Source organism: Bos indicus, chromosome X (assembly GCF_029378745.1).
Source record: "Bos indicus isolate NIAB-ARS_2022 breed Sahiwal x Tharparkar chromosome X, NIAB-ARS_B.indTharparkar_mat_pri_1.0, whole genome shotgun sequence".
Lineage (NCBI taxonomy): Eukaryota > Metazoa > Chordata > Mammalia > Artiodactyla > Bovidae > Bos > Bos indicus.
Genome location: NC_091789.1, coordinates 64,304,515 through 64,331,703, shown reverse-complemented (window position 1 = coordinate 64,331,703; position 27,189 = coordinate 64,304,515). Strand labels below are relative to the sequence as shown.

Here is a 27,189-nt window from a genome sequence, read left to right as displayed (position 1 = left end):
CTACATATAAATGAAACCAGAATAATGCTCTGGACTTTTTCAGTTCCACTTATTAGGACAAGAAAAATCAGACCACCCTTCTATGCTGCCAATGACACTTATTAAGGCAAAATCATGAAGATGGCTCTGGCTGTGGTGTTACCACCACACTCAGCATTAATTAGAGTTCACTGATTGGTGAGGAATCAAGCACAGGAGATTCAGAAACTCATTATGGTGCTTAATAATGATTTGTTTCCTCACCAGAAATTGGATAAGGATTCTAGATTTCAGTGATTTCACTTCCCTGCTCTTTTCCTTCCCTTCATGCTTCTGTCATCACTGACTCAGCTGGAAACAGAGGTCAATGGCAGGTCCTCTGTGTGCATGCTAAGTCGCTTTAGTCGTGTCTGATTCTTTGCAACCCCCTGGACTGTAGCCCTTCAGGCTCCTCGGTCCATGGGATTCTCTAGGCAAGAATACTGGAGTGGGTCGCCAAACCCTCCTCCAGGGGATCTTCCTGATCCAGGGGTCAAATCCACATCTCTTATGTCTCCTGCAGTGGCAGGCAGGTTCTTTGCCACTAGTGCCACCTGGGAAGCCTGGTGGGTCCCCTATTTGGTGCCTATTGTTTGACTTCCCTGAGCCTTCCCTGGGGGCCACGCTCTGCCCATTGTCTAAGATCCCAGCAAGAGGCAACCTTACTTTGTGCAGCTCTATTCTAGTCACACTAGGCTTCCGGCTGTTCCTTAAACGGGTCTGGCCTCAGGACCTTTGCCCTTGCTATTCACTGTGGCTGACTTTGTGGGGCTCTTGTTCTCTCTCTTCTTTAAAGTCTTCATTCAAATGTCACCTTCTCAGGGAAGCCTGACATAACCAACATGTTTTAAAACTGACCCTCTCTTGCTCCCTATCTGCATTTCTTGCTTTATCCATAGTATTTGTTTCCTTCTAAAATGCTAATTTCCCTATCTGGTGAAGGGCTCTGGCTGTCCAGATGAGAGGTACTGTCTACTTCTGTGTTGGGATGCCAGAGGTCAGGATAGTACTCACAGCTTTACCAGGCCAATGGATTTGGAGAGAAGTGGTCCCTCCAAGAAAGAAAAGCAAAATAAACAACATGTTTACTTTACCTCACATCTCTTGCTTTTTTCTCCTTACCCTGTCAAAGCCTTCAGAGTCCAAATTCTACCTGATAATACAAATCAGCCAAGAAGGCATATGTAGGGAGAGAGGAAAAGACAAGACAATTCTAACTGGAGTCTTTTAGGCCAAAGAGTTTGAACACAGGGGACCTTGCCTGGCCAGTGTTGTCCAGAGACTTCAGGCTAAGCATATTTCATTTCATTGTAAGGTCATAAATATTTTAAAACAATGATTAATTTTAGATGATTAATGAATAAAATAATATTTCTCAACCCCCCCCAAAAATACTAATTTCCCAATTGCTTTAGTTATCCCTTCCTCCACATTCACTCTACCAAAAGGCAAGACTCAGAAAGGCAAGGATATATTTAACTTTTTATTTTGAAATAATTTTGTTAAAAAACAGTGTTTCGAGGGGATGGAGTATTGATATTTTTATTTCTTTAGGAGCTTCTATCACAAAAGTGAATACTCATAGCTTGCATTTTTATAATACTTCAAAAGTATGTTCCCATACAAATTCCTTGAGATACATTATTATTGGGTCTAGTTCACAGATGAGGACACTGACTCGGGAGGTACAGCAGGTACTGTCAATGTCCTTCCCATATCCTTTGTCATTTATCATTTCTGTGCCTGCCAGCCTGCTTTCAAACTGCCTAAAATAATGTTTGACTTTACAGGACAATAGGAAACATAGCACAGAGTTGCTGTACACCATTCACCCAGCTTCCGCTCACATTAAACTCCTTACATAATAATGGTAATAGTATCGAAACCAGGAAATTAATATTGATACAACACTGTTAACTAATCTATAGACCTTATTCAAATTTCCCCAGTTTTCCCACTAATGTCTTTTTTTAATCCCAAGATCCAATTCAGGATCTCATATTGTATTTATTGTCATGTCTCAGGATCGTGGGCTTCCCCGGTAGCTCAGCTGGTAAAAAATCCACCTGTACTGCAGGAGACCCCAGTTCGATTCCTGGGTATAGACAGTCCCCAGGAAATGGGATAGGCTATCCACTCCAGTATTCATGGGCTTCCCTGGTGGCTCAGATGGTAAACAATCTGTCTGCAACACGGGAGACCTGGGTTCAATCCCTGGGTTGGGAAGATCCCCTGGAGGAGGGCATGGCAACCCACTCCAGTGTTCTTGCCTGGAGAACCCCCATGGACAGTGGAGGCTGGCAGGCTACAGTCCATGGGGTTGCCAAAATTTTGTGACCCTATGGACCATAGGCCTCCAGGATCCTCTGTCCATGGGGGTTCTCCAGGCAAGAACACTGGAGTGGGTTGCCATGCCCTCCTCCAGGGGATCTTCCCAACCCAGGGATCGAACCTGCATATCTTACACCCCCTGCACTAGAAGGTGGATTCTTTACCATGGAGTCACCTGGGAAGCCCTGTCTGATGTTATTTCATGGTTAAATTAAGGTTGGGTATTTGAAGCAAGAATACCACTGAAGTGAAGTTGTGCAGGGTGGGGTTTTTTGACTGTTCCTTGCCATAGCCCCAGTTGACCAGATCAGGCCCTGACATATGGGAGGTGCTCAGTACTCGTGAAGACACAAAGGAATCAGACCCCAGGCACTTGCACTCCTTTCTGACCATGGGAAGATTATGTTCTTGGAACATCACATTCGTTGGGAACCTCTTATACCTTTGAGGAAGAAGGAAGTAAGCAAACTGGGTAGGGAGAGGGTTCCCTACCACAAAGTTAAACAACAACAGGTGAAGGAACCCAAGTAGCATAGGGCCCAGTGAGAGGAAAAATGCTATAACACTTAGAGAAAATGATAGAAAAAGTATTGCTACTTTAAAAAAATAATAATAACCTCCCACCTACTATAGACTGAAGGTTTGTATCCCCTCAAAATTGGTATGTTGAAATTTAATCCCCAATCTGGTGGTATTTGAATGTGGGCCTTTGGGAGGTGATCAGGCAATGAGGATGGAAACCTGATAAATGGGACAGTGCCCTTATAAGAAAAGGCCCACAGAGCTCCTTTGTCTCCCTCTGCCACGTGAGATTATAGCGAGAAGATGGTCATCCACAACCAAGGAGTGGCCTCACTAAATTTGCCGGTACCTTGAACTTTATACTACAAAAAATAAATTTCTGTTGTTTATAAGCCACTCAGTCTACAGTATTCCGTTGGAGCCACCAGAACAGATAAAACATTCACCCAAACAAAACACTTTACCTTTCATGTGAAAGTAAATGGCTCAGGCCACAGGTTCTGAAGTCAGATTGGTGGATTCTCAATTTGGCTCTGACACTTACTAGCTAGGTAATGATGAACAAACCTCTTAACCTCTCTGTGCCTCATTTTCCTCATCTGCAAAGTGGACATACGATTACTAGTAATACAGTAGTGTTTTTCTGGGGAATGATGGAGGTAATACAGGTGAGCAGCTTAATGTGTTCAGCTGCTTCAGTCGAGTCCAATGTTTTGTGACCCCATGAACTGTAGCCCTCCAGGCTCTGGTCTATGGTGTTTTTCAGGCAACAATACTGGAGTGGGTTGCCTTTTCCTACTCCAGGGGATCTTCCCAACCCAGGGATCAAATCCGTGTCTCTTGCATCACTTGCATTGACAGGCAAGTTGTTTACCACTAGCACCACCTGACCCACTCCAGTATTCTTGCCTGGAAAATCCCCGTGGACAAAGGAGCCTGGTGGGTTACAGTCCATGGGGTCGCAAAGAGTCAGACACGACGGAGAGACTAAGCACAACACAGCAGAGCGCCACCTGCGAAGCCCTGTCTGATGTTATCTCATGGTTAAATTAAGGTTGGGTATTTGGAGCAAGAAGCTTAGAGCCATATCTGAAACATAGTAAGCACTCAACTTTCCAGAACACTATCCAATAAGTCATCTTATTAGATATTCAGAGCAATCCCTCAAGAGCAGATATTATGACTTTCATTGACCAATAAAGAAATTGAGCATTAGGGAGTTCCCTGGGGTCCAGTGGTTAGAATTCAGTGCTTTCATTGCTGTGAACCAGGGTTCAGTCCCTGGTCAGGGAACTACAATCCCACGAGCTGCATGGCATGGCCAAAAAATAAAAAACAAAAGAAAAAAAGAAGAAGAAGAAGAAGAAAGAAATTGAGGCTTAGAAAAGTGAAGATTCACCTTAGGCCTCCTAAGCTACTGAGCGAGAAAGCTGGAGAAAGATATAGGTCATATCTTTCCTAGTCCAGTGCTGTTTAGATTTATCTCTTAGCATCACACTCTTCTTGGTACTGGAGAGGATCTGGGATACTCTCAACCTTCTAGAATCTTCCAGCACAAGTGAGAAAGAGAGAACAAGCGTTCTAAGATAGCCCAGCAACTCTCCATGGAACAGTGGTCATACTGACAACCACAGGCAGCTTCCACCTTATAACGACAGGGCTTCTGGGATGGTTGTTTGAACCATGGGAGGTATTTTCCAAGGGAGGTAACACTGTGAGCAAGGGTAGGCACCCAAGCCAGCCTACCAAACATACTCATAGCAGATCACGGCTGCTGGTACAGAGCCTGGCTACTGATGCAGTTCCTGGAGCACAGTTTTTTACAGGGGTGGGGAAAGGAGGCAGAGGCTGGGGAGGAAGGTACAGGCTGGGTTCTGCCAGGCCTTGATGGCCCAGGAAGAAAGTCGGCTTTGGTTCTACATGTGATGGGAAACCACTGGAGGCTGTCAAGCCAAGGAATTATTTTATCTGATTTACTTTTGAAAGAGCACTTTGATGCTATAGTAGAGAACCATGCAGAACTGATTCTGTCGTGAGACAGACCTGGACTTGAATTTCAACTCTTTCCCTTCATAGATTGAACTTTTTCTGTGTAACAGAGACAATAATAGTATTAGGAGGATGGGATTGACATGTACACACTGTTGTATATAAATTAAATAACCAATAAGGACCTCCTGTATAGCACAGGGAACTATACTCAATAATCTGTAATAACCTATATGAGGAAACAATCTAAAAAAGAGTGACTATATATTATATATCTCTATAACTGATTAACTTTACCTTATACTTGAAACTAATACAACATTGTAAATCAATTTACAGTTCAATTTTTAAAAATAGCATTTACCTCACAGGTGTGCCGTAAGGAGTACAACAGATAATATATATAAAGTGCTTAGTCCAGTGGCTGGCCCATAGTAGGTGTTCAATGTGTGTCAGCTGCAATTATTATTATTAGTTGTTGTTGTTGTTTTATTATTATAGTAACAACTTTGAGAAAATACACAGGATGTGATTCAGATTAAGTGTTAGGTCAATGCGGGTTGAAATAAACTCTTTGGACTCCTAAGACCTGACACGATAGTGGACTCTTCAGGTGCCAGGTGGGGAGATGGAAAAGGTCTGTCTGGGGGTACTGCCAACTAACTACATCCTTTCTTCCCAGCCCAGGACATGCTCTTGCCTGTGGCTGTATCGCTGCACAGGACTATGTCTGGGCACTGAGTGAGATGACAGGGAAGGCATGGATAAAGAAGCACTCTTTCCTCACCATTCGTATTAGTTCCCAGAGTCCCAAAGGGTCCATTCATTCAAAAGTGCCTCCTGTGTGCTAGTCCGATACTGGGCCATGCCATCTTTCCAGCAACGGCTGAGTCACAAGAACCCTGGGGGAAGCCCCAGTGCGCTGACCATCACCTTACTCTGTGAGGATTATGCAATGTGGCAACTGGGAGGAGCCAGGTCCAAGGTTTCTGGTGGCTGCTTGGCCATCGGCTTCTCCTTGGACTCTGGTTTAGCTATTCCTTGGCATGAGCAACAGGAGGTTATGAATCACCCTCCAGCCAGGAGGGGCAGACTGGGATAGCACTGCGACCCATGTCTCAAATGTGCCCTGTGCCACAGATTGACCACGCCCAGAGAATGGTGATGAAGCACAGGGGTTTCTCTTCTGGCACGCTCCTGAGCTTTGCTGTCTCATCTGGCTGCACCCAGTTCTTACAGTCCCAAAGCCTGTCTGCTTCGTGGAGCAGAGGATTGCAGAGATACAGCATGCCCTCTCAGCAAAGGGAGTTGTGTCATGCCAACCCATGTCTAGGCTGTCTGGCTCTTAGGTAAGCTTGATGTGCCAGGAGTGTGGCAGGAATGACTGGGACTCAAGCCAAGGTTCTATGCAATTCACCTGCCACTTTATCCTGCTATTATTTCTTATTCAATGCTTTAACATTTACTTCCATTGGTTTTTTCTGTTTACTATTTGTTTGGCTGCATTGGGTCTTAATTGCATCATGTGGGATCTTAGTTCAGGCATGCAGGATCTAGTTCCCTGACCAGGGATCAAACCTGGATCCCTGCATTTGGGAGCAAAGAGTCTTAGTCACCAGATCACCAGAGAAGTCCCTAGTTCCATTAATTCTTTCAAACATTTGATCATTCACTTAATCAACAAGATTTTAAAATTTTCATTGTCATTGAAGTATGTAGTTGATTTACCATGTTGTGTTAGTTTCTGGTGTACAGCAAAGTGATTCAGTTATATATAGATATGTATGTTCTTTTTCATCTTCTTTTTCATTATGGCTTATTACAGGATATTGGATATAGTTCCCTGTGCTATACAGTAGGACCTTGTTGTTGACCCATCCTATATATTAGAGCTTACATCTGCTAATTCCAAACTCCTAATGTGTCCCTTCCTCATTCCCTCCCTTCAACAACCACAAGTCTCTCTCTATGTCTCAACAACAGTTATGGAATTCCAACTCCGTGCTAGGCACTGTGGGAGGTGGCACAGACACATGAGACAAAATCCCTGCCCTCAAGGAACTTACATTCTGAGGTCTGAGACTAGATCATTCATATTATTTATTTCTCTTCAACTCTAACCCCACCTCCAGATACTACTACTGCCCCACTGCTGCCGTGCTCCTTATATTAAAACCTTGAAGCAGCTGTTTATACTTATTGTCTCCAAGTCCTCTCCTCCCCCTCCTTCTTGTTGTTTAGTCGCTCAGTCATGTCCAACTCTTTCCAGCATGATAGAATGCAGCATGCCAGGCTTCCCTGTCCTTCATTATCTCCTGGAGTTTGCTCAAACTCATGTCTATTAAGTTGATGATGCCATTCAATCACCTCATCCTCTGTCGCCCCCTGCTTCTCCTGCCCTCAATCTTTCCCAGCATCAGGCTCTTTTCCCTCTTCCATGGAGTCTTCCTCCCTGTACACATGTACCTCCCAGACTAAGTTAGAAGCCACCTGCTCTGAACTTCCAGAACTTGGTAAGAGTGTGGGCTTGAGAGTCAAACCTGTGTTTGAATATCACAGCTGTACCCTCCCAGTTCTGTGATCTTAAAGAAGTCACCGATCTTTTCAGGGCCTGATTATCCTTATCTGTAGAATGGAAATAAAACTATATAAGATATTTCAAAACACCTAACTGAAAGTGAGTCAGTTCTTTATATCAGGTGGCCAAAGTATTGGAGCTTCAGCTTCAGCATCAGTCTATCCAATGAATATGCAGGGTTGATTTCCTTTAGAATTGACTGGTTTGATCTCCTGGCTATCCAATGGACTCTCAAAAGTATCCTCCAGCACCACAGTTCAAAAGTATCAATTCTTCGATGCTCAGTCTTCTTTATGGTCCAACTCTCACATCCATACATGACTACTGGCAAAACCATAGTTTGAGTATACGGAACTTTGTCGGCAAAGTGATATCTTTGCTTTTAAATATGCTGTCTAGGTTCATCATAGCTTTTCTTCCAAGATGATCTGGTTTACTATTGTCTAATATCAATAACCTCAGATATGTAGATGACACCACCCTTATGGCAGAAAGTGAAGAGGAACTAAAAAGCCTCTTGATGAAGGTGAAAGAGGAGAGTGAAAAAGTTGGCTTAAAGCTCAACATTCAGAAAATGAAGACCATGGCATCTGGTCCCATCGCTTCATGGGAAATAGATGGGGAAACAGTGGAAACAGTGTCAGACTTTATTTTTGGGGGCTCCAAAATCACTGCAGATGGTTACTGCAGCCATGAAATTAAAAGACGCTTACTCCTTGGAAGGAAAGTTATGACCTACCTAGATAGCATATTGAAAAGCAGAGCCATTACTTTGCCAACAAAGGTCCGTGTAGTCAAGGCTATGGTTTTTCCAGTGGTCATGTATGGATGTGAAATTTGGACTGTGAAGAAGGCTGAGCACCGAAGAATTGATGCTTTTGAACTGTGGTGTTGGAGAAGACTCTTGAGAGTCCCTTGGACTGCAAGGAGATCCAACCAGTCCATTCTGAAGGAGATCAGCCCTGGGATTTCTTTGGAAGGAATGATGCTAAAGCTGAAACTCCAGTACTTTGGCCATCTCATACGAAGAGTTGACTCATTGGAAAAGACTCTGATGCTGGGAGGGATTGGGGACAGGAGGAGAAGGGGATGACAGAGGATGAGATGGCTAGATGGCATCACTGACTCGATGGACGTGAGTCTGAGTGAACTCCAGGAGTTGGTGATGGACAGGGAGGCCTGGCGTGCTGCGATTCATGGGGTTGCAAAAATCGGACACGACTGAGCACCTGAACTGAACTGAACTGAATATAGCTCTTGCTGCTATGTGGAGGGCATGAGTGAAAGGAGAGAAACAACTTCAGGGTGACCTAAACTAAGCTGGTGCCTGATGTCCCTTTCCATTTAGACAGAAACCTGAGAGCAACATACAAATACATTCTGCTCAGATAAACACAGACTCAAGGCCACTGTTTTCTGGAAACCTTCCCAAAGCTATGATTCCATAGATTGCTAGCTCTGTGACCAGTGGCTCAGTGGTTGGAATATGTATGCCATGTCCAGCCCTACGGACAAGGCCCCCTTGATCAGTAAGGCCCCCTTGATCAGTTAATGGGAAAGATGGTTACTAACAAGAACACAATACAGTGATAAAGAGATTTTAAGATGTGATAGCAGCATTCATTCATCGAAATTTTAAAGAGCCCCACTAATCCCCAGCACTGGGTCTTTTATGCTTTCTAGTTGGTAGGGTGCTAGGTGCTAGGGAGGAGAAGAAAGAGAGAATGGGAGAGAGAGAACTCAGCTCACAAGGGAGCTTATACATTAGAGGAGGAGATCAAGACATGAACACAAAGAGAAATCACACAAAATATATTGAGGTTAAGTATCCAAAGGGAGATAGAAATACAATAAATAATTGTCATTTATTTAACACTCAATGTATGTGAAGCACTGTGTTAAGTTTTACATACATTCTCCTGTAATAGTCATAAGTCTATGGAATAGGTAATATGATCACCCATGATGCTATAATAGCAGCTAACATTTATTAAGTGCTTTATATCAGCTAGGCATCGGGTTAGGTGTTTTGAAATATCTTATATAGTTTTATTTCCATTCTACAGATGAGGATAATCAGGCCCTGAAAGGATAGGTGACTTATATAAGATCACAGAACTGGGAAGGTACAGCTGTGATATTCAAACACAGGTTTGACTCTCAAGCCCACACTCTTAACATGTTCTGGAAGTTCAGAGCAGGTGGCTTCTAACTTAGTCTGGGAGGTACATGTGTACAGGGAGGAAGACTCCATGGAAGAGAGAAAGTGTGAAGATGAGAAGGAAAGAAACTATACAGGGCCTGGCAACTGGCCTCACTTGGCAGAGCTGGCGGTATGTGATGGGGAGAACCTGTCTATCACTCCAGACTTGGTCTTGGGGTACCTTGGTTCTTGGTTCTCCTAAGGCCCCAGAGAGTTCAAACATCTTTAACTACCCTTCAAAGAAGGATAAGGTTTAGATTTGCAAACTCAAAACATGATGAGCAAGGAGTTGACAGACCCTTCTTTAGTTTATGTCTTCGGTAGAAGCAGCCTTTGACATTCATAACATTGAAAACAAGATCCCAGACGGACAGGGAATCCAGGGGAGGCAAAACCCAGCAACCAACACCACATCTCAAGCCAGCAAAGAAAGTTCATCATGCATCACTGCTTACACAACAGCAAAAATTCGCCAGTGATGTAAAGCTCCATCAATATGGGGTTGATGAGTTAAGTTAGGATGCATCTGCAGAAAAGAACACTGTGTTGTTAAAAAGGATGAAGTGAAACTATATATTCTGACAAAGAAAGACATTTCCAAAAGCTTATAAGGTAAAAAAGTAGGTCACACAACATTCTCTGTAGCATGATTCGATTTATATCACAGATCTGTGTTTATGAATACACAAAACCACGAACCACAGTTATCCAGAAGTTGGTCATCACAAAGAATTACAGAAGGACTTTCTAATTCATATACTTTTGAATGCTGCTGACCTTTACATGCTTATATTACTTTTATCATTGGAAAAAGTACAATAGTTTCCATTTTACAAAACAAAAGAAACCTTCTTGGATCACCTTCCATCCATCCTGACTTTTGTAACTACAACATATCTTAGGTTCAGCAGTGCATCTGAAATTATATCCTACAACTTTCCCACAAATGACTTAAGACAGCGATATATTAACCAGGTTATAACACAGGTGAAATAGACTGGCAATTGATCAAAAATTTTACACAAAACATAGGTAGCAAGCAGGAGAAAAGTCACCAGAGAAAGGCCACAGGGCTTTTCCACTTTTACTAGTAACTTAGATCAGTGATCCCCAACCTTTTTGACACCAGGGACTGATTTCCCAGAAGACCATTCTTCCATGGACTAGGGAGTTGGGGGGTGGAATAGTTTCAGGATGAAGCACGCACATAACATTTATTGTGCACTTTATTTCTAATGTAATGGTGCTGCTGATCTGACAGGAGGTACCAGTCTGTGGCCCGGAGGCTGGGGATCCCGGACTTAGATGACACAGAAAACGTACTTACCACGTCTGAAGATGACCCAAAACTGGCGGGGATATCAAATTTGTTGAAGAACAGAACTGAGATTCAAAATGAGCTCAGAATGGCTGGAGTACAGGGCTAAAATTAAAAGAAGTAATAAGGTGAAAATTATAAGATAAAGAAAAATATTCTCAAAAATTTAGAAGTCTATTTTGTGAGGCCAGAATAAGGGAAGCATGGCTTGGCAGCAGGTCACATAAAAACAGGCAATTCAAAAAAGATCTAGCAGTTCAAGTTGACCCATAGCATAATGTAACTAAATTATGTAGCTGCTAAAAATGGAGCACATTTTAGGTTGTATTAATTAAAGTATGGTTTCTAGACCCCAGAATATAATTGTCACACTTCAGTCTCTGCTGTTCTCTCCCAGAGTCTCCTGTTCCAATCTATGCCCCATATTGCAAGAGGATCATTAACAAAGGGAAACATCTCCAGAGGATGGTCACAAACTTGACAAAGGAGCTGGAAACCATCCCATAACAAGAGTGGCTCTTGAAGGGACCAGAGACACAGGGTCTAAAAAAGAGAAACATCCCATATAGGATACCCGCATGCTTTCAAATCTCGGAAGCATTCCCATATACGTACTTAACTGGGTTGCTCAGGTGACAGAACTAGGACTACTGCCACCTAGTGGTAGCAAGGAGGCAGATTTTTCAGTAAACCTGTCAAAAAAGGCTTTCTGACCTTGAGAGGGTCCTGCAGGACGTGGAGTAGCCTGGTAAGACTGTTATTTTAAGACAAGGATGGATGAACAGGTACCCAGTGGCAGAATCACAGTAACCAGGGCCCTTTCAGCTTTAAAAGATTACATCTTTCTCCTATGAGATCGCCATGTCCTCCCTGGATCAATGAGCCTCTCTCTGTGGTCTACAGAGTGGTAAGGACAGCTGGACAGGAACTACTGAGGCTGTCCCCTCTTGCTTATTGTTATCCAAGACCTGGGTGGGCAAAACTCACTGCTTATCTTATATTTTCATTTGACTTATTTAGTTTTGTTTCCTATCCTCATCTAATGGGCTATAAGTATAACCAGGGATCCTGTATGTCCTGTTTTTGACTAACTCTCAACCTCTGGAATATCAGTAGCAGATGGTAGGTGCTCAGTAAATATTTAACAAAATGAGTGCTGCTGCTGCTGCTGCTGCTAAGTCGCTTCAGTCCTGTCTGACTCTGTGTGACCCCATAGACGGCAGCCCACCAGGCTCCCCCGTCCCTGGGATTCTCCAGGTAAGAACACTGGAGTGGGTTGCCATTTCCTCCTCCAATGCATGAAAGTGAAAAGTGAAAGTGAAGTCGCTCAGTCGTGTCCAACTCTAACGACCCCATGGACTGCAGCCTACCAGGCTCCTCCGTCCATGGGATTGTCCAGGCAAGAGTACTGGAGTGGGGTGCCATTGCCTTCTCTGAACGAAATGACTAGTGCATCCCAAATTGACATCATTTTCAGAAGTTTTAATTTTCTCAATAAAAGACATTTCAGATTTAAGAACCAGATCTCACAATAATAACAAGCAGTTGTATCTTAGTAGTAGGATTCCAGGTGATTTTGTTTGTTTCTCCATTTCGCCAATTTTTTTTATGCAATCATATTGCATTACCTAGCCATCGTCATTGTAATAGCTAACATCTACTGAGTGCTTTCCTTGTGCCAGGCATGGGGATAAGCACTTTACTTGGATTAATTCATTTAAGCTCACAATAGCCTTTTCAGTTGGCACTAGTATTACTCCCATTTTAAAGACAGGAAACTGAGAAACAGGGAGGTGATATGACTTGCCCAAGGTGATGCAACTAATATCAGGCAGAATTCAAAGGCCATGTTATTACCCCCTGACATCAATGTAAGATGAAAAATGATTACGATGAGAATGACAACTAACATTTCTTTAGTCCTAATCATGTATAATATGTGTTAGTCACTCAGTCATGTCTGAGTCTTTGTGACCCCATGGACTATAGCTCTCCAGGCTCCTCTGTCCATGGGATTCTCCAGGCAAGAATAATGGAGTGGCTTGCCATTCCCTTCTCCAGGGGATCTTCTTACCCCAGGGATTGAACCCAGGTCTCTCACACTGCAGGCAGATTCTTTACCATTTATTTGTATAAGGTTCTGTGCTGTTTCCAAAACATGACCTCCTTCAATGCTCAGAACAGTCCCTTAAAGTGGGAACTATTATTATGACCATTGTACAGTATCAGCCCCTTCTGTAACGTAATCAACCATGTCCACTGCCCCACCTGGACTCTATTTTGATTTCATGAGAATCATACTTTTCTTGATTGTCTCTTCTGCATTCCAGCCAAGTGAAGAAGTGATTATCTGCCAGTCACTACTTGAACCCTCCACTCTATGGAGATTAGGTCTCCAACATAGATAACTGTGCTGTTGTCCCTTTCTAGAATGTCCTTCTTTCCTCTTTCACCACAATCCTACTAATTTTTTTTCCCAAACACAGCTCAAATGCAACTCCCTCCAGGAATCCTTCAGTGATCAGCCCTTTCCACCACAATCTCTCTTATTATACACCCTGTACATTTCATTCAGCCTGGTCATCTCTGGCTTGGTAGTGCTGGCTCTCCTTCAACTCACATATGTCCCTTTTTTTCAGTTAGACTAGAGCTCACAGAGGCAGCTAGGTCTTGAGTTTCTTGGCATGCCCTGAATAAATGGTCTCTTAGCTTCCCCTTAGTAGGTGCTCAGTAATTATTTTGCTGATTTCATAATGATAATCTCACCTCACAGCTGTAAAACATTGTCTTTTCCAATAGGTCTCATACATATTGTCTCACTTTTGCTTCAAAGGAGACAGACAAGATTTTACTTTTCTCATTTTCACAGTAAAGTAAGTTGAAGGCCAGGGAGGCTAAGTAAGCTGTCTCAGGTCACACATCTCAGAATTCAGCCCAGCCCTCTGGACTCGAAGCCCCAGATTCTTTATCCTAGAACACACTGATTCTACTGGAAGGTACCGCTGGCTGGGAGTAATGCTAATAACATTCCTATAAAGACCTTGTCTTGATCCTATCACTGGAGCGAAAGCAATAAAGAGTGACAAGAGGCCATATCCACGGTTGAGATTGGGAAGGCAGGTAAATTCACACACTCTGTGCCGAGAAGTGCCTGGTGCTTATCAGATGGGTGGTGATGACTGTGTTATATCCCCTGTGAGGAGGACACTTGGGACTGAACAAAACGTTGTCCTCCACAAAGGCCAGCGTGGCTCAATCCTCAGCAGAAGTGGGGCAGTCCAGCAGGCACGGGGTGAATGAATGCTAAGAAGCAAGAAAGGTGGGTTCAAGATCCCGCTCTGATCCTATCTAGCTGTGTGACCACAGGGAAGGTGACCAGCCTCTCTGAGGCTGTACTTCCTTCCTCACTAGTCGATGTCCCATGACAAAGCCTCTCATAGACCCTGTGTTCCACGAACTGGTGATCCATAAACCAAATTTGGGCCAGGAACATATTTTCTTGGGCCCAAATACTGTTTAAAATTGTTTTGATCTGGTAAGCAACACTTAAAAATCAGAAGATTTTATAGAAATATTCAGTTTCCAAGCTTTCTAGAAAAAAATAGGAAGACCTGGCAACATTAAAAAAGTGGAAGACTTTACATAAAATTTGATTTCCAGTCTTTCTAGAAAATAATATCTGGATATACGTGATTATTTTTGTCAATTGTTTATTCTTTACAATATAACATGATAGGTTTTGATAAGTAGCACAGAGAAAATATAAAACAGATAGGGAGTTCTGAAGTAGTAGGGCAGGGGAATCCAGCAAGGCCTGCAGTTAACAGAAGCTGCTCTGAGAAAGCCTCACTGCCAAAGGAAGCTATTCCCAGGACCACAATGGGCTGGAGTCCAGGTGTTTCGGCTCCCTTTAGATGGCGCGTGTAGGGAAAGGTTTAGGAGTGCTAATGCCCTTTACATACCAAGTAGGGAGTAAGAAGACACTGACCTTGGCTGATGTGAATTGAAACACAATTTTAAGCTTATTTTTTGATTTCACAAAGGCAACAAAAGAGTTTCAAGTGGTAAAATAAGTATCAAAGTCTGAGAGAAGGAGACAAGCAAATTGTATTTACAAAGCATTCCCTAATCAAGAGCAACTAAACACTGTCATTCACCCAGATGCATTTTCTGTCTAATGGGGGTCAAAGTAATTAGCCTGATACCTGTAGCAATATCCTGCCTTGCCCTTACATCTCAGGCCAGGGCCATTACAAGGTATCAGAACTCATTCTAATCAGAAAACAACCAACTCTGTCAACCCAAGCACAGCATGGCAGAGACGTGAAGAGGAGAAATGGATCCTACTCCATTCTCTTGTTGGCCATTTATTGTCTGGGCTGGGACCTGACAGGTGATTTCTCTGGATACCAGTGTTTCTAAATGGAACATAGCACCCATTAGTACACTCCAACATTTTGGGTCATGATCTACAGTAAGAAATATGTTTGTCATTCATATAGCACACATTACTAAATATATATATATATATATATATATGTAGATAGACAATAAACATATCATGAAGCAATCCTTACCCTTATTGTGTGTATTGTGCATTATTATTTCCCGGTTCATCCCCCCCTCCTTTTTTTTAATCCTGATCACTACTCACTAAATTGATTTTCTTAGCCGTGGGTAATAATTGGCAGCTTGAAAAACACTGCTTCAGACTAATGGTTCCCAAATCTGGTGCCACATCAGAGTCCCTTGGAGTCCTTGTTAAATACATATACTTGTGCTCCCTTCCAAACCTACAGAATCAGAATTTCTTCAGCGTGAGACCTAAGAATCTATATTTTCTTTTACCAAGGACCAGCCATACACTGGCATTAAGACATCACAGTTCTCCTCAAGAGGTAGAAGCAAATAACAGCAATCACAGTCATTACTATCAAACACCTACTTCATGCCAGTGCTGCCAGCATAAGCACTTTCCATTCATTGACTCACTTAAATCCTCAGAGCAACTCCACTTTATAGATGAGGAAACTGAGGCTCAGAGAGTCTCCACTTTATAGATGAGGAACTGAGCTCAGAGACATAGATAGAGAGGTCAAGGAAGTGGTGGGGCTATGATTCATGGGGGCTCTGTTCCCACCCTTACTGATCCCTCCACCCTCTCCCCTCTGTAGTTCCAGAGACCTTGGATCTATGCTAGATGTTCTATACCAATTCAAGTTCAAGACCATACCCCAAGGGTTCCAACCAACAAAGGCAAGAAAAGGTGTAAAACAAAACAATAAGAGTTGCACTTATATTGAATTTTGACTGTCCAAAGCATATGTGTGTCTATTTTCTCCACATTTATTCCTTTCAGGTATCCTGTGAGGCAGAAAGTGTTAGTCAAAGTGTTAGCTGCTCAGTTGTGTCTGACTCTTTGCAACCCCATGGACTGTAGCCCGCCAGGCTCCTCCATCCATGGAATTCTCCAGGTAAGAATACTGGAGTGGGTAGCCATTCCCTTCTCCAGAGGATCTTCACACCCCAGGTATCAAACCCAGGCCTCCTGCATTGCAGGCAGATTCTTTACCATCTGAGCCGCCAGGGAAGATGGCAGAAGAGGCAGAAAAAAAAATACAGAGACACAAAGAGGGGAAGTGACTTACCCAAGGTCTGACAGCAAATCAAAGAAAAGCTATCCCAGGCAGGGTCTACTACCGACTCCCCAGGCAGGGTCTACTACCGACTCCCCAGGCAGGGTCTACTACTGCTCTTGGGCTGGCTTTCTCCAGGGTTTCTAGATCCACCCCACTTCAAGTCTATCTCCCTTTAAAGTAGAAAAGGAAGAAGACCTGGTACTTTCTGCCTCCCTCTTTACAGGATTTACTATCAACTTCTGAAATGAGCACTCTGTATACACACTGCCTGAGGGACAGGTTGCCCCAAACCGCCTACACAAGGCTGTACTGAAAACTGGCAGTATTTCTGTTTTTGCCATATAATTTGGAAACAGAAAACTCTGCACCATGCTTCAAAGAAAACTAATGGATTCAAGGATGAAAGGAAAAGGCATTATCCCTCCCACACAAGGTAAATGCCACCAGCCAAGAGTGAGGCAGTGGTTGGAAGTCACTGCCGAGCAAAATGTTGTGAGCCCACAGAAAGCCAAGGCGGTGGAGTGGATCAATCTCTGTGATGGCAGAAAGGGGCTGGAGGGATGAATGACCCCCATTTAGCTTCCTTGGCTGAGACCCTTCCTCTGTTGAGAACATCCCTTCTGTTTCTGCCACAGAAAGGGGTGTTGTTCGCAATGTGTATACATTTATGTGACACATGACTAGCTCTTTATCAAACACTCTTATTGATTCTAACATTTTTCTTCACCCCTTCCCCTTCACCATGCAGGTTGTTCCCTCTCTCCCCTTAACAAATCCCAAGGATGATCTAACACACACACTATTTGGTGAAAATAAAAGCAAGCCATCCTTCTCTTGGCCTCCGTCTCCCCATCTCTGAAGTCAATTATTGTTGCTTAGCAGCTAAGTCATGTTTGACTCTGTAACCCGCCAGGCTGGACTATACCCCGCCAGGCTCCTCTGTCCATGGGATTCTCCAGACAAGAATACTGGAGTGGGTTGTCATTTCCTTCTCTAGGGGATCTTCCCGACCCAGGGATCGAACCCGAGTTTCCTGTGTCTCCTGCACTGGCAGGCAGGCTCTTTACCATGCACCACCTGGGAAGCCCACATAAAGTCAACGAGTTAAACCAAATGGTCTGTTAGGTCCCTTCTCTAGTTCTAGGGTTCGGATAAAGTATGTAGGTAAAGCCCTACATATAGCCCACAAATGTGACTCAGGATCTGAGCAGGGAGGGGCAAACTGATTTCAAATTGTGTTTTAAACAGTTGTCTTTTGTTAAAGGGGGTCCAAAAGGTGGGATAAAGAAAAAAAGAAACATTTCTACCATGCCCATGATTGGGCTAACATCCTAACAATGAAGGTCACTCTCCTTTTTTCTGTCTCTTGCTTTACTTTTTGTTCTCTCTACACGTGGTTGCAAAGCCTGCCTAGTCAGTTGCCTCTTCCCTGTGTGTCAGTTTCACATCCCAGGTGAAGGTGCGGGGAGCAATCTGGCCCTGTAATAGCCGAGGTTACAGCCACGCAGAGCTTCAAGTTAATGCCAGTCTCACCTCCACAGAAGCACTCCACTTGATGTCAGAAAAATTGGAAGAGGTGTTAAATTTGCTTTGTGATTACAACTCCCTTTTAGTTGGGGGAGGCTGGCTTAGGATTTGATGGTTTTATAGATTTCAATATCAAGAAAGTAGAAAAGATCTCAGCTTTTTAATTTACATTGTCAATCACCAAAGTGGCTCCTTCCCCAAGGGGATGCTAATTAGATCAGCACTTGCTGCGGTTTTGCCAACACAGCATGGGCACTTCTCCCACCTGCTTCCTGGGGCTGGGTTCAAGATGATGAGATTGCATAAGGGAAACAGTTCCAGGGCATTTAAAAAAAAAAAACAGAGGAAATAAAAATACTCTCACCCTTCCACAGTACAGCAGATGCACTTCAGTCAAACCGCCACCATTTGAATCAAGTTACAGACTCTCCTGGGTCTCAGGTTGCTCATCGTCAAATGGGAATAATATTAATAATACCTCCAAAGGTTATTGTGGTGAGTAAATGGGTACAGTGCCTAAAGCAATGCCCCACCACATGCTAATGCCTCAATAACTGCAGTTATGCTGACTATTATAATTTCTCTTGGCCAAACCAGTCTCTAACCAGCATTTTCTGGTCATCTCATTTCACCTGAGTGAAAGTCACTCAGTTGTGTCTGACTATTTGCGACCCCATGGAATAGCCCATGGAATTCTCCAGGATAGAATACTGGAGTGGGTAGCTGTTCCTTTCTCCAAGGGATCTTCCAACCCAGGTCCCCCACATTGCATGCAGATTCTTTACCAACTGATCCACCAGGGAAGCCCTCTCATTTCACCAGAGGATCTAAAAGCACACTAGCGATGAGGTTGAGCTGAAGTGCATCTTGGAGCCATTTGGGTGGGTTGAAGCTGCCCATTTTCCAGTTGCTGCCCTGCTGTTTATTCACTCAGCAAATATTTATTGACCACCTATTACACGGCAGGCACTGTACTAGGTGATGAGATACTAGTGAACAAGATAAAGTCCTTGCTTCATAGTGTAAACACTCTAGAAGGGTCGGAGGGGGTGCACGGTATGCAGACAAGAAATACAATGAATGAGACAGGGATGAGCTCTCATGATCCGGAGATCTAAAGCCAGTAAGGCTGGGGTGGGGGTTGGGGCATGGGAAAAGGGTGGTGTGAGATGAGACTGCAGAGGAAGGCAGGGGCCAGATCAGTAGAGCCTTTCAGGCCAGGTGAGGAGTTTTATCTTCATCCTAAGAACACTGGGAAATAAATGGAAGATTTCAAGCAAAGGGTCAATACACTATGTGTGGCTGAGAGGAAGAGGAACATTGTAGGCGAAAAATTATAAGTCGTGCTTTGAACAGTGTGCATCGACTCTGGCTGCCCAGGTAAGCAGCTGATCTGTCAGTTTCTGTATCTTAAGTTCCTTCCCACTGAGGATCTCAAAGCATGAGGGGCCTCTGGAAAATTGGTAATCCCTGCTCCTTATCTTTGGCTCAGCAGGTTTCTTTTTGTGCCTCCTTTGGCCGAAGATGAAATAATGATTTCAGTTTGTTCCTACCAGTTTTCCAAGATTCTTCATTTATTTACAGGATCCTGATACTTCTCAATCTCTCTCACATACATGCACATGCTCACGTGCGTGCTCACACACACACACACACACATTTATCATTTCCCAATGTTGCTTTTTATCTGATCACTCTTTGTCATGACCTGAAAACCTTCCACTTTGGGGCATACACCTTCATTCAAGGACAAGGATTCTCCATCTGCTGCCACCAACAAATCGCCCAGAGTTTCACAGCTTCACCCTAACCCTCTTCCCGTGACAGGAGAAAGGTATGTGGAGCAGAGCCAAGTGAGCTGAGAAAATGAGTCTAGCACTGAGAAATTAAAGAAAGTAATGTTGACTGGGGCAGGGGGATTAATCAGGAAATCTTAAGGTCACTGTGATCTCTTTGATTGCTTTAACATCCAGTAGCAGAAGACTACAGATTGATCAGTGTTACAGCAGCAGGGAGGGGGAATGAACCTGGAAGTCTAATGCCCAGAGCTCCATCTTCCTAATGCCCACTAGCCTTCAAGCCAGTGGCTCAGCTGATAAAGAATCCACCTGCCAGTGCAGGAGACTCAGGAGATGCAAGTTTGCTCCCTGGGTTGGGAAGATCCCCTGGAGAAGGAAATGGCAACCCACTCCAACATTCTTGTCTGGGAAATCCCATGGACAGAGGAGCCTGGCGAGCTACAGCCCATGGGGTCACAAAGCCAGACATCTTCCATAGGGAGAATTAATGCCAGTAGATGAAGCCAGATCTCTTCATTTCTGAGCCAGTCACACTCCCTTAGAACCCACTTCCTCCCTAGAAGTGTATCAGGTCATCTATGCTCCATGCTAAATCATTTCAGTCATGTCTGACTCTTTGCGACCCCATGGACTCCTCTGGCTCCATGGAGCTCACCAGGCTCTTCTGTCCGTAGGGAAGAATGTTCTCCAGGCAAGAATACTGGAGTGGGTTGCCATGCCCTCCTCCAGGGGATCTTCCCAACCCAGGGATCGAACCCATATCTTTTACAAGTCCTGCACTGACAGGTGGGCTCTTTACCAGTAGGCACCAGATAGCTTTCATTAAATTGCCCCCTTGCACACTGCGCCCATTCTTCACATTCGATCAGACTATCCTTTTCCTCCAAATATCCCTTTCTCCAGATAGCTTAGGGAAGACTCTTGAAGAACTAATCACTCATGGTGAGCCAAGTACTGGGTTGGCCAAAAGGTTCGTTTGTGCTTTTCCATAACATCTTTATGGATAAGTCTTCGGGGCCTGCCCTTGCTCCATCAGCTCGGACACTTACTTCCTAGAGTCCCTTGCGCCTTTTTCTTAATTTGTCCATATTTCCAGAAGAGAAAAGCAGTCTGCCTTCTGCAGTGACAGGTTGTAGACCTGGCTCCCATAAGCAGAAGACACCAGACTGGTTTACCTTTGCCTCTTTCTAGTCAGCAAACCACAGCAACCTGAACTGATCTGTACAGGCCTTTGAGGAGAAGGGTTACTTAATGAGGACAAGCACATGAAAGGAAATATCAATCAATAACAATTGTAGGTCTGGTTTCTCCAGCTCCAACCATGTGCCAAGCACAGGGCTAAGAGCTCTAAACAGATTAACTCTCATAGGAAGGCAGGTGTGGTGCAGATCACTGTTTCATAGTTGCAAAAAATGAGGCTCAGAGACATGAAGGAACTTGTTTGAGGGCCCACAGCTAGCAGTGAGCAAAGCTGGGGTTTTAAACCCATACCTGTCTGATATCAGAGCAAGTACTCATAATCAGTTGAGTGTGCCATGCTAGACATGGGAACACCCTTCTGTTTTCAGCCTTTCTTCCCTTCACATGAGATGTACCCAGAATCATTGTGATGACTCCCACATCTCTGGCTCCAGCCTTGACCTATTTGGTGTCAGTCTTAACTAACTCCTTTCTACTGGATAGTTCCTTTCCACTCATGTCGCCTAGTTACTCAAACTTAACATGCCAAGAGGTTATTTTTTCACCAACCAGCTCTCCATCTCAATTTGCCTCTTTCTGTCAGTTAATCCCCATTCCCAAGCTCCTACCTTCAGGATTCTCTCCAACTACTCTCTCTGACCTCATGTGTTCAGGCACCAAATTGTGGTGATTTCCTATCTACACTGTCTCTTGAGTCTACCCCTTCTTCCATTTCAAATGCTTGTTACACATGTGTGCATGCTCAGTCATGTCCAGCTCTTTGCAACTCCCATGGACTGTAAGCTGCCAGGCTCCTCTGTCCAAGAATACTGGAGTGGGTTGCCATTCACTTCTCCAGGGGATCTTCCTGACCCAGGGATCAAACCCATATCTCCTGTGTCTCTGGCAGTGGCAGATGGATTCTCTACCACTGAGCCACCTGGGAAACCTCCTGTTGATTGAATTAAACACACACACAGACACACAATTTATAATCTCACAGTTCCCATGCGTGAGTCTGAAGTCCAGGCATGGTACACCTGGATCTTCTGCTCAGGGTCTCTCTGGGCTGAAAAGGTGTCAGCCAGGGTTGTGATTCTCATCTCAAGTTCTACTAATACAAAGTGTAGAAGCGTAGGATAAAGAATTTTCATATACTTTTCACTCAGATTCCTCAAATGTTAACATTTTCTAACATTTGCTTCATTCTTTTCTCTTTTAATGGATATTTATACTCACATACACAATTATTTTTTTCCGAACCATTTGAGAGTAAGTTGCAGGCATCATGCCCCTTTATCCTTAAGTAATTCAGTGTTTATTTTCTAAACAAAAGAAGGGTAATTCTCTTATGTAGCCACTGTAAAATTATTAAAATCAGGAAATTAATATTGATATAACATTATCATGTAATCAAAAACCTTCTTTCAAATTTCATCAATTATGCCAATATCATCCTTTAAAACAAACAAACAAAAAATAAAACCAAAATTCTTCTGCTATAGGACTCAATTTATAATATAAATTTATACATCAGATCAGTTCAGTTCAGTTGCTCAGTTGTGTCCGACTCTTTGTGCCCAAATGAACCGCAGCATGCCAGGCCTCCCTGTCCATCACCAACTCCCAGAGTCCACACAAAACCATGTCCATTGAGTCGGTGATGCCATCCAGCCATCTCATCCTCTGTCGTCCCCTTCTCCTCCCGCCTTCAATCTTTCCCAGCATCAGGGTCTTTTCAAATGAGTTAGCTCTTCCCATCAGGTGGGCAAAGGATTGAAGTTTCAGCTTCAACATCAGTCCTTCCAACGAATACCCAGGACTGATCTCCTTTAGGATGGACTAGGTTGGATCACCTTGCAGTCCAAGGACTCTCAAGAGTCTTCTCCAACACCACAGTTCAAAAGCATCAATTCTTTGGTGCTCAGCTTTCTTTATAGTCCAACCCTCACATCCATACCCGGCCATTGGAAAAACCATAGCCTTGACTAGATGGACTTTTGTTGACAAGGTAATGTCTCTGCTTTTTAGTATGCTGTCTAGGTTGGTCATAACTTTCCTTCCAAGGAGCAAGTGTCATTTAATTTCATGGTTGCAATCACCATCTGCAGTGATTCTAGAGCCCAGAAAAATAAAGTCTGACACTGTTTCCACTATTTCCCCATCTATTTGCCATGAAGTGATGGGACTGGATGCCATGATCTCAGTTTTCTGAATGTTGAGTTTTAAGCCAACTTTTTCACTCTCCTCTTTCACTTTCATCAAGAGGCTCTTTAGTTCTTCTTCAATTTCTGCCATAAGGGTGGTGTCATCTGCATATCTGAGGTTATTGATATTTCTCCCAGCAATCTTGATTCCAGCTTGTGCTTCATCCACCCCAGCGTTTCTCATGATGAACTCTGCATATAAGTTAAATAAGCAGGGTGACAATATACAGCCTTGACATACTCCTTTTCCTATTTGGAACCAGTCTGTTGTTCCATATCCAGTTCTAACTGTTGCTTCCTGACCTGCATATAGGTTGTTCAAGAGGCAGGTCAGGTGGTCTGGTATTCCCATCTCTTGAAGAATTTTCCACAGTTTATTGTGATCCACACAGTCAAAGGCTTTGGCATAGTCAAGAAAGCAGAAATAGATGTTTTTCTGGAACTCTCTTGCTTTTTTGATGACCCAGTGGATGTTGGTAATTTAATCTCTGGTTCCTTTACTTTTTCTAAAACCAGCTTGAACATCTGGAAGTTCACGGTTCATGTATTGCTGAAGCCTGGCTTGGAGAATTTTGAGCATTACTTTACTAGCGTGTGAGATGAGTGCAATTGTGCGGTAGTTTCAGCATTCTTTGGTGTTGCCTTTCTTTGGGATTGGAATGAAAACTGACCTTTTCCAGTCTTGTGGCCACTGCTGAGTTTTCCAGATTTGCTGGCATATTGATGCACCACTTTCACAGCCTCATCTTTCAGGATTTGAAATAGCTCAACTGGAATTCCATCACCTCCACTAGCTTTGTTCATAGTGATGCTTTCTAAGGCCCACTTGTCTTCACCTTCCAGGATGTCTGGCTCTAGGTGACTGATCACACCATCGCGATTATCTTGTTTGTGAAGCTCTTTTTTGTACAGTTCTTCTGTGTATTCCTGCCATCTCTTCTTAATATCTTCTGCTTCTGTTAGGTCCCTGCCGTTTCTGTCCTTTATTGAGCCCATCTTTGGATGGAATGTTCCCTTGGTATCTCTAATTTTCTTGAAGAGATCTCTAGTCTTTCCCGTTCTGTTGTTTTCCTCTATTTCTTTGCATTGTTCCCCGAGGAAGGCTTTCTTATCTCTCCTTGCTATTCTTTGGAACTCTGCATTCAGATGCTTATCTCTTTCCTTTTCTCCTTTGCTTTTCCCTTCTCTTCTTTTCACAGCTATTTGTAAGGCCTCCTCAGACAGCCATTTTGCTTTTTTGCATTTCTTTTCCATGGGGATGGTCTTGATCCCTGTCTCCTGTACAATGTCAGGAACCTCCGTCCATAGTTCATCAGGCACTCTGTCTATCAGATCTAGTCCCTTAAATCTATTTCTCACTTCTACTATATAGTCATAAGGAATTTGATTTAGGTCATACCTGAATGGTCTAGTGGTTTTCTCCACTTTCCTCAATTTCAGTCTGAATTTGGCAATAAGGTGTTCCTCATCTGAGCCACAGTCTGTTCCCGGTCTGACTGTATAAAGCAGATCACATTTATTCAAATCAGATTGATTATATTCTTTGTAGCCAAAGATGGAGAAGCCGTATACAGTCAGATAAAACAAGACTTGGAGCTGACTATGGCTCAGGTCATGAATTCCTTATTGCCAAATTCAGACTTAATTAAAGAAAATGGGGAAAACCACTAGACCATTTAGGTATGACCTAAATCAAATCCCTTACAATTATACAGTGGAAGTGACAAATAGAGTCAAGGGATTAGATCTGATACACAGAGTGCCTGAAGAACTATGGATGGAGGTTCATGACATTGTACAGGAGGCCATGAACACGATCATCCCCAAGAAAAAGAAATGCAAAAAGGCAAAATGGTTGTCTGATGAGGCGTTACAAATAGCTAAGAAAAGAAGAGAAGCTAAAGGCAAAGGAGAAAGGGAAAGATATACCCATTTAAATGCAGAGTTCCAAAGAATAGCAAGGAAAGATAAGAAAGACTTCCTCAGTGATCAATGCAAAGAAATGGAGGAAAACATAGAATGGGAAAGACTAGAGATCTCTTCAAGAAAATTAGAGATACCAAGGGAACATTCCATCCAAAGATGGGCTCAATAAAGGACAGAAACGGCAGGGACCTAACAGAAGCAGAAGGTATTAAGAAGAGGTGGCAAGAATACACAGAAGAACCATACAAAAAAGATCTTCATGACCCAGATAACCACGATGGTGTGACCACTCACCTAGAGCCTGACTTCATGGAATGCGAAGTCAAATGGGCCTTTGAAGGCATCACTATGAACAAAGCTAGTGGCTGTGATGGAATTCCAGTTGAGCTAGTTCAAATGCTAAAATATGATGCTGTGAAAATGCTGCACTCAATATGCCAGCAAATTTGGATGTGAGAGTTGGACTACAAAGAAAGCTGAATGCTAAAAAATTGATGCTTTTGAACTGTTGAGAAGACTCTTGAGAGTCTCTTGGACTGCAAGGAGATCAAATCAGTCAATCCTAAAGGAAATCAGTCCTGAACATTCATTGGAAGGACTGATGCTGAAGTTCAAGTTCCAATCCTTTGGCCACCTGATGCGAAGAACTGACTCATTAGAAAAGACCCTGATGCTGGGAAGGATTGAAGGTGGGAGGAGAAGAGGACAACAGAGGATGAGATGGTTGGATGGCATCACCAATTCAATGGTGAACTTGGGCAAACTCTGGGAGTTGGTGATGGACAGGGAAGCCTGGTGTGCTGCAGTCCATGGGGTCACAAAGAGTCGGACACAACTGGGCAACTGAACTGAACTGATCTGATAGGACTCAAACAGGGAGGAATACTTCAATTTAGGCATCATATCTCTTTAGTATCCTTTAACTGGAAATAGTTCCTCAGTCTTTCTTGTCATTCATGACCATGACATATATGAAGAACACACTGGACTCTGATATTCATACATTTTACCTCACAGTGGACAGAGGAGTAGAATATTCCAAAACTTCCTAACTAAAGAATCATAGAATATAGAAGAAATCTGAAAATGAACTACTCATACACACCTCGCAACTGTGGCCATATCATTTACCCAACATTTTTCTTTAAATGAATTCACTTTTAAACTGTATTTCTGTGGTAGACAAAATTCTAAATATGATCCCTAATGATCCTTCTCTTATATAATCCCCTATCCTGAGTGTGGGTGGAGCTATCAATTTGATGAGAAATTACTCCAGTGATTATACTCCATTATATGGGCTTCCCTGGTGACTCAGATGGTAAAGAATCCGCCTGCAGTTCGGAAGACCTGGATTCAATTCCTGGGTTGGGAAGATCCCCTGGAGGAGGGCATGGAAACCCACTCCAGTATTCTTCCCTGGAGAAGCCCCATGGACAGAGGAGCCTAGTGGCTGCAGTCCATGGGGTTGCAAAGAGTCAGACAAGGTTGAGCAACTAAGCATACATGTGGCAAAATGGAGATTATCTGGATGAGCCTAATCTAACCACATGAAGCTTTTAATAGCAGAGAGTTCTCTCTGGCAAGTAAGCAGAAGAGGAAGTCAGAGATATTTGAAGTATGAGAAAGATTTGACAGGCCAGGGTGCCAGGTCACTGGCTTTGAAGATGGAGGGGGCCATGTTAGAAGGAACTGCTGGTGGCATCTAGGAGCACAGGGTGACACCTGGCTGACAACCAGCCAAGAAATGGGGACTTCAAACATATACCCCCACGGAACTGAATTCTGAAAAATATCTGGATGAGCTTGGAAGCAGATTAATCCACAGGACTTCTAGGTAACAGCCCAGCCCAGCTTACATCTTGAACAGAAAACCCTGTCAAGTCTACCAGAACTTCTGACCTACAGAATGGAATGAAGATGAAAATACAACAAGCTACACTGAAAATCCAA

At 43.4% G+C, this 27,189-nt stretch overlaps 1 long non-coding RNA gene across 1 annotated transcript in view; it reads right to left on the bottom strand.

Annotated features, from left to right (window-relative positions):
* LOC139181695 (uncharacterized) overlaps nt 1-16,819 on the bottom strand; it is an 83,636-nt gene extending 66,817 nt beyond the window's left edge. The window contains exons 1-2 of the long non-coding RNA XR_011565465.1: nt 16,608-16,819; nt 10,969-11,064 (exon numbers count right to left, since the gene is read on the bottom strand). This is a non-coding gene — a long non-coding RNA (uncharacterized lncRNA). The remainder of the gene's footprint in view (nt 1-10,968; nt 11,065-16,607) is intronic.
* Nucleotides 16,820-27,189: the final 10,370 nt, after the last annotated feature.